Here is a 15,933-nt window from a genome sequence, read left to right on the forward strand (position 1 = left end):
ATAAAATATTCAAATACATTGATCGATAACTCATTCAAATCAGCATTGCATGGAAATGGAAATGACTTTGGGTTGAAATGAAGTGAGCTTTTAACTTTAAGTTTTGCCTTTCATGTCTTTTAGGTTTAGGCTTTTAAGTTTTAGTTATTTAGTTTTAATTTTAATTTTTTTTTTAGACTTTTAAGTTTTAGTTATTTAGTTTTAATTTTAGTTAAAAAAAAATTAATGGTTTTGATTTTTGAATTTTGAATTTTGAATTTTTTTATTTTTAAGTCTTATTAGACAAATTTAAAGGGGGACGCCCAGGGGCACCCTTTTTGGGGAGTCTAGACTCCCACACTGAAGGGGGACGCCCAGAAGCACCCTTTTTGGGGAGTCTAGACTCCCACACTAAAGGGGGACGCCCAGAAGCACCCTTTTTGGGGAGTCGTGGGGAGTCGAGACTCCCACACTGGGGAAACGCACCCCCTTGCGTCTCCCAAGACTCCCCAAAAAGGGTGCGTGGGGAAACGCACCCCCAAGAGACTCCCCGTCCCGGGTGCGTGGGGTGCGAGGGGTGCGCGCACCCAACCCTGGGGGACGCGTCCCCGTGGAACACTGTGTTTTTCCTCTAACCACCATAGTGCTTCTACCTACCCTTTTGCATTTCAATTCTTTTTCTAAGCTAACATTTTCTCTCCTTGCTTTGCAGGGTGCACTTAAACTAGCAGACCCAAATCATTTTTACTTTATAAACATCTACCTTATCCTATCACTTATTTCGCCATTGACTCAGATTAAACTGTTGAGTCAATTTTATTTCTACCTAGCTACTGATTTACCAAGATTAAACTGTTTGGTAAACCTTTATTAACTAACCTATTTAACAAAAATTTAAATGTGTTCAATCATGATTAAACTGTATGACCTGAACAAAATTTCAGTCATTGTGGCATTTAAAAACAATTTGCACACAACCTTATTTGAAAATACAATAAAGAACTAACTTATCAGTAGTGGCACTTGGATTTGCAACGCTTTCAATATTATTTTCTATTTTTTCTTTTATGGGGTTCTTATTTCCTTTTTTCTTATTTCTTTTTTAACATACCCTCTTTTCATTTTCTTGTTTCATATTTTTGGGAATCATTTGAATATTGAAATTATGTACAATATGAAATCACAAATACAAAATACTCAATCACCTTAAGACCCTATAATTTATAGGACCCTAATAGTTCTCATGTTTCCTTTAGCTTGGGTTGAGTTATTAGTTCCTCTAGCCTTGGTTGGACAAATGCTCTGGAAGCCCTATAACAACTTGGGTTGAGTTAATAGTCCTGGAGCCTTGGTTGGACAAATGCTCTAGAGCCCTGTACCAACTTGGGTTGAGTTATTAGTCCTAGAGCCTTGGTTGGACAAACACTCTAGAGCCCTTGGTGGGTTGAGTTATTAGTCCTAGAACCTTGGTTGGACAAACACTCTGGAACCTGGCAACAGTCTTGGGTTGAGTTACTAGTCCTGGAAGTTGGGTTGGAATAAACACTCTGGAGCCCTGGAAGGCTTGGGTGGAGACCAAATCACTATTCGATGGTTTGGCCTCTAGAAGCCCTGGAAGGCTTGGATAGAGACCAAATCACTATTCGATGGGTTGGCCTCTAGAAGCCCTGGTTCAGTTTTGATGGATTGTTCCATGAGATCCCACATTCATGCTTGGAATATGGCACATGGGTGTCTGGATGAAGAGAGATTTGGCTCAGCCATGTCTATGGTTAGATGGTTCGTGGAAGTCTCAAACTTGGTTGGCCTTTGCATCATTAATATGAGGTGATTTCTCCTTATTAATTCATGAGTATTATATTGGTTTATATGTGGATTATATGGTTATTGTTTCTTTTGTAATTCTGTTGTTATTATGCTGGTTGTGAACATGTATTATGGCAGTGGCTATGTATGGGTCTCATCATGTTTTTACTTGTAAATTAATGAACAATGTATCTATGACCTAATAGATGAAATTGTAGCTAAATGTTGAGGCATCAATGCTTCTTAGTGATTCTCAGATAAGTATGAGGCCCATATGCTCAATTCTGCTGTTAAGACCTATAGATTTTATGTTTGTGACATTTTTGACGAAATGCCTGTCATGGCTAGTAGGGGTTTAGTCTACTCCTTGTTGATGTTTTGCAAATGTATCTTTGTTCTATTATGAAATTTCATTTCTGAAGGTGTCATTGAGTTCTAGGCCTAAAAAGGTGGCACAAATCCCAGAGTCGTAGGAACATTACGGGGGAAATAATTCCCCGGATGCTTCCTTTCCCTTGATATGGGAGCATCTGGAGCCTCCCAGACGCACCCTTGTCCATATCAAGGGGGAATCTAGTGGTTTGATGCACTAAAACTTCAGTTGGTCTTAAGGGTTGGTTACTTGAGTGGTTGGCCTAGATCCTGGGAGTTATGTTACTGATGTTGAAGGTTTGTGTGATGTGTTTCGTCGGTTCCACTTCCTTAACTGACACATAGGGAGTTGAATCGTATCATAGTAACTTCTCGTCACATATTTACCCTGGTTGGTCGGTTACTTGGGTAGATGTGGTAGGAGGTTGTTACACTAGGAAAGGTTGAGGAATGGATGGAGTGGACATAAGAATTGTGTGGAGGTGCATAAATGTAAATTTTGATACTACTTCCTTGATTGTGCAAACTTTCTTTGACTGTCAATGGAACCCTATTTTACCTGCAAAATTGTTAGAATAGAAATTGTAAGGGTTCCTCTTCATTTTCATTTTCTACTTTTTGTTTTATTTTTTTTTCTTTCTCTTTTTTTTTTGTGAGACTCGTAGGCTTCCTTCAAGGAGGTTTTCAATTCACTAAGACTACCCCAGGGGCCTCAAAGGAGGTTTTCACCTAGAGATCGTTATATTTTATTTTCTCTTTTTCCAGAATCTAGCTACCTCGTGAAGGTTTTTAGCCTAAGATCTTGCCTCATGTGTCTCATGGAGGTTTTCACTAAGGTATTTTTCTTATTTTTTCCCTTGTTTTTTGTTTTTATTTTTTATTTGTTTTGTTTTTTTCTTTTTTCTCTTCCTTCTTTATTCATCAAGAGCTGAATGGATTGAGAGCTTTGAGGATCCCAATAACATTTAGTTGTCTGTTTATTGAACTAGTAAACTCAATATTTGGAAGGGGATTCTTGTAAAGTTTCAACATGTAACCATTAACCAGAAGTGGTATATTTTCCTCATCAAATGTTTAGATCTAAATAGACCCATTGTCATGGAATTTCTCCACCAAGTAGGGACCCAACCATCTTGTCATAAGTTTCCCTTTGAAGTCCTTGAATATGGTGTCATATAAGAGGGCCCAATCACCTTCTTATAAGGTCTTCTCCCTGAAGTGCTTATCATGCCAAACCTTTCTCTATAATTGAACTACTTCAATATGCAAAAGAGTCTGGAACCGAAGTTCATCAAGGGCATTCATCTGTTGCAACTTCTCTTCCTAAGCTCTTGTGATGTCTAAATCAAGTTGTGCTACCATTCTCAAAGTGTTCTATTCATATTCAATGGATGTTAGTTCTTTCTTAACATAAACCAACTTGAAGGGGGTGAATGTAGTATTGTAGGCCCAAGTGGTCTCCACAAGCCTAGCTACCCAATCCTTCTTGTTGTTTCTAAAAACCTTGGTCAAGATGCCTTCTAATGCTTTGTTGGTCACTTCCACTTGCCCATTTCTCAAGGGTGATATGGGGTGTACTTATTATGCCTGATGTGTTGCTACATCATTACTTATCAAATTAGAAGTGAATTGATTTCCTTGGTTAGTAACTAGTTCCCTTGGGAAACCAAATTTGTAAAATATGTTCTCCCTTAAGAATTATACCACCTTTTGTTTTGTTGCTGCTTTGATTGCCTTCACTTCATCCGAATTTATTAGATAATTTGTGCATACAATAATATACTTCTTCTATCTACTTGGAGGGTCAATCGGTCCAATGAAATCCATGCCCCACTTCTTAAATGGCTCAAGAGCCACATGAGGTTGTAGTGGAATTTCAACCTTTTATGTGGGGTTATCCATCTTCTGGACCTCATCACATCGAGTTGTGTACCTTGTAGCATCTTGATGTAGGGTAGGCCAATATTATCATGCTTGGAGAATCTCGAAGGTTGTCTTCTTGGCAATAAAATCCCCCCCACAAGGTCCATCATGGCATTATGAAAGGATATCAAAGTATCCATTTTTCCTTATACATATTCTCGAAATCTAATATGGTCATAATCTAAAAAGGTTTCCCCTAATCCAAGTGTAAGGGGCACTCTTTTTAACATTTTTTCTTGTTTCCTTGGATGACAGATTGGGCGGAAATTATCCAGCAACCAATAAGTTTTCCATGTCAAGAAACCAAGGTGAAAACAATGATATGGTGAAGCGGTGCTCATTTGGGAGCTAATCATCTATCATCTCATCATTCTCTGCAGGAAGCGATAATCTAGATAATAAATTTGCAACCACATCTTTCCTTGGCTTTTCAACAATGGTTAGATCAAATTCTTGTAATAGCAATAGCCATCTAATGATCCTAACATTGACATGAGTTTTGTTCATCATATACTTAATGGTCGCCTGATCAGTGTGCACAAAGAATTCATGCCCTGTAATGTAATGTCTAAATTTATTCAAGGAATGTATAAAAGACAAGAGTTCCTTTTCAGTGAATGTATAGTTGAGTTCAACCTTGGAAAAAATCTCACTAAGGAAAAAGATAGCATAAGGGAACTTACCTTCCAACTTTCCCAAGGCTGCCCATACAATTTTTTCTAATGCGTTTGTGTGAATATGAAAAGGCAAGGTCCAATTTGGGTCCCTGAGAACTAGTGCAGTTGCCAACTTTTCCTTGAGCTCTTCAAATGCTTATTGACATTGGTTTCCCTAACAAAAATCTGAATCTTTTGTTAGCAAACCAAACTAAGGTGAGGCCATTTTACTAAAATCCTTGATAAATCTCCTATATTATCCAGCTAGTCCTAGGAAGCTCCAAACATCCTTTTGCTTCTATGGAATAAGAACCCTTATGATAATGGAAATCTTGTTAGGGCCAACCTTAATCACTTCCTTGGAGAGGAAGTGGCCTAGAATAATCCCTACATTCATAAAAAAATCACATTTTTCTAGACTTAAAGAGAGATTCATTTCAGTGCATCTTTTGAAAACTTTCACAAGTTAGAGAGGACTTCCTGGAAAGCATCTCCATAAAGAGTGAAGTCATCCATATAGATTTCAACTAAGTGATGAAAAAAATCAACAAAAATACTCAGTACTTCCCTTTGGAAGGTAACAGGGGCATTACACAAGTCAAATGGAAGGAACCTATAGGAAAAGGTCCCCCATGGACATGTGAAGGTATTCTTATCCTGGCCCTCGGGACTGATTTGGATATGATTGGATCCACTGAAACCTTCCAGAAATGAAAATAACTTTTTCCCTACAATACCATCCAAAACTTGATCAATAAAAGGTGAAGGAAAATGATCTTTCTTGGTAGCCTTGTTAAGTTCCCTGTAGTCAAAACAAGCTCTCCATTTCCCATTCTTTTTGGGCACAATAACCAGAGGTGATACCCATTCACTATTTGAAATAGGGTAAATGAACCCCACATCTAACAATTTCTGCAGTTCTTTTACTATGTCTTTGAGTACAAGGTTCATCCTTCTCTTGGGTTGGCAAACATGTTTGTGGCCTTATTTTATGTATATGTGATGTGTACAGATTGAAGGGTGGACCCCTTTCATTTATTTGTAATCCCAAGCGAAGGCATTAAGGTGTTTCCTTAAGACAGTAAAAAATTGTTCTTCCTGTTCTGCAAAAAGGGAAGGAATAATTTTTAGAGTTCTATATGGGTTGATCTCCACAATTTTTGACACTATATTGATAAGAACCAACAATGAGTAATTATACCCATGGGTTGTTTTCAGGATGCCCTAAAGGTTCCTCTTCTAGTTCATCAATTTGCATGGAAGCAAGGTATTTGATTTGCAGAAAATGATCAATAAGATCATCTTCATATAGTTGTCTGCTTTCAACAGTGGCCTTTAGTTACAAATGGTGTAGGGGGATGATTGATATAACTCCACCTCTTCTTCCTCCTATACCCACTTAGGAAAATCATGCTCAACAAGGCGTTGGGAAGGGGGGTATAATACAAGCTATTTTTTGAGTTTCTCATTATTGATTGTCATGTTCCTAGCTCTACAACCAATATAAACATTAATAGTGGATAACCAAGGTGTTCCTAGGATGAGAGGATACCCATTGAACTTGGTCTTTGGCTAGAGTAGAAGGAAATTAATAGGGAACTCCAAATAATTAATGGAAACCATAACATCCTCAACGAGACCCTCAAGTGCGACTGTGGATCTGTCTGCAAGTTATAACATTGTTGTGCCTTTCCTTAGGGCTCCTTGGAGGTTGAGTTTAAGCATGGTTTACCTGGTCATGACATTAAATGCAACCCCTAGATCAATGAGTGAATTTGGGTCTACAATGTTGTTAATAAGTACATCCACTACTAGGCTACCAGGATCCAAATAATTTTGGGAGATGATCTTCCCAAGCATTATATCAGCTAATGTCCCAACAACATTGATAGTGGGGGCATCTCTCCTCTTCCTATCCGACCTCTTGAAACATTTTTACCTAATGAATTTATTATATATACAATAATATTTGATATCCTAAAGGAGAGGGATTTTGACACAAAGTTTTTTCATTTCTCCCAGAAGTTCAGCATCTTATGGAGTGTGTGATTTGGGATGGACCAACCTTTAAGGATAGGGAGGTGGATTGGCTCAAGGATTACTTTCTTCCTTCTCTTATTTAATATCTTCCACTGGAGAAGGTTGGGGAGAATTTGGAAGTACCTTCTCGGACCTAAGGTTGATTTCTTGGATTTCTACAACATAGGTAGGTTTTGTCGTTGCTACAACACCCTCCAAAATTTTAGCCTACATTCAATTTTGGAGCCTCCTTTGTATTTGGATGTTTTTGTCACAAACATTAAGTGTCTTCACGCATGTTTTCTCTAAGTATTCTTGTTCCTTTTTGAAGAAAATCAAAGTGTTGTCTTTTAGCACATGCAAGCATCGCATGTCACATATATATGGTTTTGACTTTGTTTTAAGGGATGATCTTTGTGTTAATGAGTTATTCTTACCATGTAAACATATATCGCACTCATTTAGAAAGTTTTAAACATTGTCGCATAATTTTTTTCATAATCGTCATCATCATCGCAAAGTGTATCTTTGGTGTTGCACTTGGAGTAAGCCATCACAATGTCATCACATTGAGGAAAGTATGTTGTTCATTTGTTTTAGGTGGTCTATGTTATGTCGTTAAGTATTCTAAGTGTGGAGCATACTCAAGTATTATAATTGGTCACTTCGGTTTCACTAATCCCACAATTATTCAGATCTAAATAAATTCCTGACCAAACAACCTAGCATCACATAACCTTCCTAAACTGTGCACTGTGCAGTCTCAATCCTCAAGCCTCACCTTGCCTCTTGGCACTACACAATGCATAGTCCCTGCTTCCCAAAACTGTGCACTGCGTAGTCACAATGCTTAGTCTCGACCCTTGAGCTCCAGAACTGAGTAGTCCTTTCTCTCAGCTAATCTCTTTTATGCACTACATAGTCTCAAGCATCAAGCCTCAACCTTGAGCCCTTAAACTGTGCAGTTATGTAATCCCTTAGCCTCTCTCCCTCCAGAAATATGAAGTAGGCAACCTCAAGCCCTAAGCCCTCAACCTGACTTCTTGAGTCCCTCAAATGCACAGATGACAAGCCCTAGCCTTCCTAAACTGTGCACTGTGTAGTGTCAAGGCTTAGCCCTTGACCCTAGCATCTTGACCCACACAACTGCACAATCCCTGAGCCTGATTCCCAGCGTGTTACCTAGTTCTAGGTCAATTAATGGATTGTTATGCATCATGTTATACTAGGGGTTTTATCATACTGATATTGTCTTGTCATGAGTGGATTTCAGTTACAGGTATTCTATCATGCTATGATAGAATGATGATGAAGGGATGAAGGAAGAGACCTTGCTAGAAGGCACCTTCAAAGATGCAAGAACAATTTGATCAATCGAGAGAAGATAATAGGACAGTAGTTGTGACAACAGTTGGAGATCAATTTTACATTGAAGACTCCTATCTTCAAGACATAAGGAGGAAGAAGAATGCCATGTTCATATTTCAAGAAGACACAAAGAAAGCAACAAAAAAGAGTGGCTTGACACTGCCATTTCATCACACAGTCCATGTCATGTGATGTCAAGAGTCATCATGTGCTACATAATTTTGTGGAATATGTAAATTCTATATTGGAAAATGTAATGTAACATGGAAGTCCAAGAGTCACCTATGTAATGTGAAAAGTCATGTAGGAAGTCGAAAGGTAATTGAGAATTCAAATAGTCATGAGGGTAGTCCAATTGTCAGAAGAGAGTTGAATGCTCACCATTTGTTATATATAAACCCTCATTGCTCATGTAAAGGAATATTCACCTTGGCTCCTCCCACCAGGAATTAGAGAGGAAGATAGTTCTTTTGGAGGAGAAAGTGGTTTCTCTAACGCTCCACTATTGGGGCTAGTGGTGTTCAATAGCTCGATGCATCTTGGGACTTTTTCTTAATTCAGAAACTCTTTGAGCCAACACACTTTCATGCGTATGTCATAAATATTGCAAGACTATTATTTGAATGTTTGCGATGTATGTTGTTTTCATTTGTACTAATGAAATTGAACTATTTCAGTGGCTTTGGTACTTATCTTATTGAAGGTATGTTGTATATGTGTTAACAATCATTGCTTCTAAGTGAGTTATTTCACTAGTGGTCCAACAGTTCATGTATATGTCATGCTCGTGTGCCTTTTCTAGATTAGTATTATTACTTGTCTTTAAAAGGCTCATTTTTCTCTCCTCTTTCAATAGAAGAACCTTAATACATTTCGTAGCTAAACAACCGCAAGGCATACTCACTTGCTGATATGAAATTACCTGTGTATAAATCTTTCATGTTGAACATTGAAGCCAAGGGCTCCCATACCAAATGGTGCGAAGTATGATAAGGAATTTTCATTAGGGATACCCCCTTGCATGTTGGCGGTATCTGGCACTGTCAACATATTGGTGCTAGAAGGAGGGAAACCACCTTTTTATGGCTGAAAATTCTTCGCATCCTAACAAACAAAACTCTGTGCAAGGTAGTAACGTTCCCATTTCCACTCCTATTCATACTCCTGAAAATGAAGAAATTGTTCAGTCTAGCCTAAGACAATCCTTTGAAGTTACTTACAATCAACTCCAACCTATACGACCCATCACTCGTCAATTTGCAAAATCTCTTGGTCTACTTCTTGTCGCTGTGATTCTACCTCATAAGCTTGTAAGAAAAGAAGTAAACCCCCGTGGCATTCTTGTTTCTTCGGTGAAAGATTTTTTTATATCAACCCTTGAAGAGTTAGTTGACCCTATAGAGAAATGAGGGGAACTTCCACCTGTTGAAGAGAAGATAGACAATGAAGGAGAATATTTTCATTTTTTTGATGAGGAGCACCCAGATCACATCACAGATCCTAACGGTGAGAGAGAAGATTCTTCAAATTCAGAAGAAGAACAGGAAGACAGAGACGAAGACATGGCTGATGCAAATTTGGATTGGATAGCCCAAGGACCACTCGATCTTTCGCCCAATATTCAAAAGATTACCAAACATCTGGAAAAACTGTTGTCAAAGTTTGATCCAGACAAGAAGACTAAAGCCAAAGATCATATAGGTGAGTTCTACATGCATCTACAAATGCTTGAGGCATGTTCTGATGATCCTGCTTGCAGAATTTTTCTATATAACTTAAAAGGTAGAGTGTCTGTATGGTATAACAGTCTTCCAGCCAATTCAATATGAAATTGGAGGGGGTTAAAGAAGTTGTTTCTTAAGAAATTTGTTGATGATAAGAATCTCGCCATGTTTTGGAAATACCTTGGGAATTTGAAAGTGGGGGAAAAAATAACGAATTAAAGATTTTAATCAAAGATTCGTGCGATTATTAACTAAGCTCCCCACAGATGTGAAACCTCACGATGCTATTACTAAAGATTATTACACATCTACCTTGCCGACTAAAATTTCCATTTTCGTAAAGAGAGATAGATGATGATGATTCTAAGGACTCCTAGGAAGATGGTGAAAAGAACCAGGCCTCTTCCAGTAGAAAAAAAGACAAGGATTCTTTTGACATGGAGAGCTTGACCGAGTCTATGAAGATACTCATGGACAAAGTTTTCGAATTGAAGAGATGATCAAGCGAGGCATCCAATACCAGCAACATATCTTCCAGGCCACCTTTCTTGAAAAGAAACAACATTTCATAATATGCCAAATCTGCTCAAAGTTCCAACACAGTGTTCAACATTAAAAGTGTGGGCAAGGATAACTTTTGCACTTTCCATCAAGAGAAACATTCTAAGAAGACATGCCCACAATGGAATCACAATATGAACACTATGATGGAAAACCTTGTTGATACTCTTTTGATAGAGGAATAGTCTAAGTAGAATGAAGAGACAAGAAAACCTGTCGTGACTAAAGACAATGTGAGTGTTGGACATTTGGTTAACATGCTCAATATTGTGTACAACGCTGACAAACATAGTGTTGATCAACAACCAATGAGTGAAGCTCCCCTTAAGCAATCAACTGATTGTTACAATCTAAGGGGCAAAGGACCTGTTTTTGAGAAGGAGATCAAGAAATAGTTGTTATGCAAAATTCTGCCACCTTTGAATCCCACTCATAACTCAAAGAACAAGTCTGTATGTGCTCCTACTTCAAAGAACACTTCCATAAACAACAAAATAAATTCCACCACTCCCATTTTTGCAGATAAAGCTACACCACCTGACTCATTAGCACAACCCGTTGCAATGGTTAATGCAAATTACAATATTTTGGAAGATATGAAGAGAGCTCGTGCAAACATATCACTCTTTGAGCTCACAAGGATAATGGGCCAGTGTGACCTGATTCTCCAAGCGCTCTCATCACACACTCCAATAGGTAAAGAGGGTTCTACATCACATGTAATGTATGGTAACTTTCATGATATGCTTGAATCTGTTGTAAATATTGTGAATTTAAATTCCAACACTCTATGCCCACCTTTTCTATTAACTTTTGAAATTTTCAATTATAATGTTCACAATTGTTTAGTTGATTCTAGTGCATTCGCAAATGTGATGCCATTGTCAATTTCTAAGAAAATCAATGCACAATGGGATAAGACAAATGCACAGATTATATAGTAGGACAAATTATTTGTCCAAGTTATAGGTGAACTCAGGAATGTTCTTAACTGGATTTCATATGATCAAAAAGTTCATCAATGTATCAATATTGTGGTTGTGGACATTCTAGAAGCATATGGTTTACTGTTAAGTAGATATTGGTCCAACAAACTTCAAGGATACTTTGCGACAGAATGGTCTCACTTATGGATTCTGTATAAGGGCATAAATAATCATATTCGAGTCGACAGTGAGCCCTACATGAAGCGTACCATGACACAACTTGGCAGAAAAATGAACCGATAGGTTTCGCATAAGTCATTTTCAGAAATTGTCTTTTGGAGGTTGATCACAAGTGTTATCTAGCTCAACCTTTCCCAGTCCCACCAAATGAACAGTTGGAACTCCTTCCTAAAAATCCAACTGGTGATAATGACCTTCTACAATAGACGTAGGTAATACTAGTGTAGGACATAGCTCTAAAATTTCTAAGTTTTGGAATTTATATTTTGATGGTTCGAAAATGTGGGAGGGTTGTGGAGCTGGTTGTGTTTTAGTCAACCCACAATAGTGAAAATATTTGATCTCTTTCCACTTGGAATTTTAGTGCACCAACAACATTGTAGAATACGAAGCACTCATCTTGGGTTTGAAAAAATCCATCGACCTCAAAGTTTAGGTACTCAAAGAGATAGGTGACTCTGAGAGGTATCTTCAAGGTTATCAACAAGAGGTATGACAATTAATTTCTCAATTCCAAGCTTTCAATATTATTTTTGTTCACAAGATTGGTAATGTCACTATTGATGCATTAGAAAATTCTTCTGCTAGGTTGCCACCACTAAGCGATGGATTTTTTATAGAAATGATTTATAAGCCATCCATACTCGATAATATCACTAACTTTCACGTTTTCAATGATTACTAGCAGATACTGGACCCCATGGCGAATGTTGATATATTTAAGGATGCAACACACAAAAGTAAAGAATATCCCAAGCCCAAGGGCATAATGTCACTTGAAAAGTTTTATGACTTGCAAAATCGCTTCAAGGGACTTGTGAACGTGAATACTCACAATTCTAATTTGTTTCATGAGAAAATTAATCTTGGTACAAAACAAGATCTGAAGTATGTCAATCTCGGAACTTGCTGCACACCCTAAGAGAAACACACTTTCATCCCTTCTTTTTAAGAAGTACTGGGATATTTTCACGTGGTCATAGATGATCTCATAACTTATGACATGCAAATTATCAAGCACGTGATTCTAATAAAGGAATGGGTAAAGCCTTTTCAACAGAAATTGTGGAAAGTTCATTCGACGCTTGAACCTATGATTCAGAAAGAGTTACAGAAGTTGCTAGATGATCAGATCATCTTTAAAGTGTGAAATTCAACGTGGGTCTCTAATTTAGTCCCTGTGAGGAAGAAGTCCAGATAAAGATGCTTGTGCATAGATTTCCACAATCTTAATCATGTCTCAGACAAGGATAACTACCCAGTGTTGTCAATGAGAAAATTATGCAACCAATATCGAGGTCAGAAATGTTTTCCTTGTTGGATGATTTTTCAGGCTACAACCAGGTTCTAGTGTCGAAACCTGACAGACATAAGGCAACTTTTAGAACTGAGTAGTGGGGCATGTTTTCCTTCAAGAGAATGTCGTTTGGATCAATTAACGCAGGTGAAACTTTCCAATGTGCGATGGAATTCACATTCTAGGGTCTGATTGGTCAAAGCAGAGTGGTCTACATTGATGATGTAACAATGTTTTCAAAAATAAAATCAGACCACTTATGCCATTTGAAATAGATTTTTGACGATGATGTAGATACAGGATATCGTTAAATCCTAAGAAGAGCATTTTCACAGTGTCCGAGGGGAATCTCTTGGGCCAAATTATTGCAAAAAATGGGATTAAGGTGGACCCTGAAAGGGTCAGAGCTATTACGTAGATTCCCTTCCCCGTGAGCAAGAAAGCCATGCAAGCCTTCTCAGGGAAAATTAACTTCCTCCGCAAATTCATCTCCGACTATGCACGGATCATGAAATCAATGCAGGAGATGGTAAATAAGGATTCAATATACAAATGGAATAAAAGGGAAAATGACACGTTCTCCCTTATAAAGCAAGCTATCATAGAAGCACCAACGTTGTTCATTCCATACTTCAACAAATATTTCCTGCTCTACACTTTTGCTTTTGATTCTTCTCTTGTTGTCATTCTCATGCAGAAAGATGATCAAAATAATGAGAAACCTATATCATTCATGAGTGCTTTCTTAAAAGAGCATGAACTTAACTATCTCGCCATTGATAAAAAATCTTGCACAATCTACAAGGTGGTAAAACACTTTTGGCCTTAACTTCTAAAGAATCATTGTGTTATCTTTGTGCCACACCCAATGGTTAGATCACTATTTGTTCAGCAAGAGATGGTTGAAAGAAGGGCGACCTAGATGACTAGATTACATGAGTACGATCTAGAGTTCAAACCAATACATACCATAAAAGGCCATGGATTTTGTCGGCTGTCATTCTATTCGATAGATGCACCAGAAGATGATTCTTCTGGATGGGAACAAGAGATTGAAATGTATAATATTGAACGTGCTAACCCCACTGACACACCAACCTCTTGGTACGTAGATGCGCGACAGTACCTTGAGCACGATACTCTTTCCTCTCACTTATCTGCACAACAGAAGAGGGTAATTAGATCGAAATCTCTATCTTATCAGTTGATACATCAAGTGAATTTTAGAAAGCACCATAATGAAGTCCTACTCAGATGATTGGAAGCACCATATTTAGAAAAGGTTCTACATGACCTCCATGATGGACCATCTAGAGGACATTTAGCGGGTGACATAATAGCACACAAATTTATGCGGGCCAATTTTTATTGGCCCACACTTTTCAATGATTATCACGCTTATGCCCGCAAGTGTACAGTCTCTCAAATATGTGACGACTGAGAAAATAAGTCAGTCACCCCATTACATCCCATCATTGTAGAAGAACCATTCCAAAAATGGGGTCTAGATGTTATCAGTGAGATATTTCCGTACTCATCGAAGAAACACCGCTATATTCCCAGTGCTACAAACTACTTCACACAATGGACATACATGATTCCCCTCAAGCAGGTGAATGATCAGGAAGTCATTAGATTCCTTGAACATAATATCATTACCAGGTTCGACGTTCTGAATTCACTTGTTTTTGACAATGCAACGTATTTTTCATCGTTGAAACTTTATGATTTTGCATTGGAAAATGGTATTGTATTGAAACACTCATCTAATTATTATTCAGAGGGAAACGGTCTTGTTAAATCAACCAATAAAAATATTATCCGCATAATAAAAAATACCATCTTCTCTAAACAAAGGAACTGGCATTCTACTTTGGTGAATGCTCTATGAGCTGATCGTTTCATGCCTAAACCTTCCCTAAATACTTCTCCTTACTTCCTGGTGTATGGTAAAGAAGTCATTCTAACTCAAAAAATCTACCTATATGTCCTTCAAATTTCACAAGAATCCCACGGTAAGCCTTAGCTCTTGGTTCATAGTAGGATAGACACCCTCCTTAAGCTACAGGAAGAAAGGAAGAAAAAGTTTTTTTTTTTTTTTTTTTTCACCAAAGTCGTATCAAGAGATGGTTTGACAAGAAGTCTGTAGGGAAAAGTGAATTTAGTGTGGGTGACATTGTCTTAAAGTGAGAAAAATCCCATGAGGGTAAGGGGAAACACACTAAGTTCCAATCCATGTGGATTGGACTATATGTTATTCTCTAGAAGCTTGGCCATCACACTTATCACCTCCAATATTTGGATGGGAAGACTGACTCTCTTCTTGTAAATGGAAAAAATTTGAAACGATATTTACAATAAGAGTCTAGGGTTGTGCCCTACCCTATGTACATATTCTATTTTCTTATTTGGTCATGTTCAATTTTCCATTTCATTTTGTTAGTTCCTCGTGAATAAGTGTCATGTGTAAGTGTGTTTTCTGGTTCCAATGTGTGTGGTGGAATTGAAAAGAGTCTTGTGACACTACAACATTTGGCTAACCTTCAGTATTTCTTCTTCATATTAGTTATTACTTTTGGTCGATGATGTTCTGATGGAAAATATGATCCTTGCATAAGGAAAGCATTTTGTCAAACCATGATATCTGTGTCTATTTTGGAAACCTCGTGCCTACACTCGGTTCTTTATGTTTTGGTGTTGTCTACACTTATCCACTCAAATAGAGAAGGTAAAGGGGAAAATCTAAACGAGAAAACCAATCTCATAGGTCTTATATATACTTCTCTGAAGGAGCAACCTCTTATGTTTTCAATAAGTCGGTATCCCTCTTCTGCACATGAAATGAATAAGTGTTGATGAAAAATCCTATATAAAATAAATAAATAAGGGTAAAAGAAGAGAAAGGCTTCTTGCGTAGGGAGGTGAATCAAGAAACTTCGTCAAGGTACTATCCAGGTTCATTAGCAGCAAAGCAATTCTTATGTTCCTGAAGTGACTTCATCGGGGTACTATCCAGGCCTTTTGGTAGCAAAGCAACGCCAAAGATGAAAAGCTACTCTGAA

Source organism: Pinus tabuliformis, chromosome 5_2 (genome assembly GCF_031772625.1).
Source record: "Pinus tabuliformis cultivar Carrire ecotype Pingquan chromosome 5_2, CPIR1, whole genome shotgun sequence".
Lineage (NCBI taxonomy): Eukaryota > Viridiplantae > Streptophyta > Pinopsida > Pinales > Pinaceae > Pinus > Pinus tabuliformis.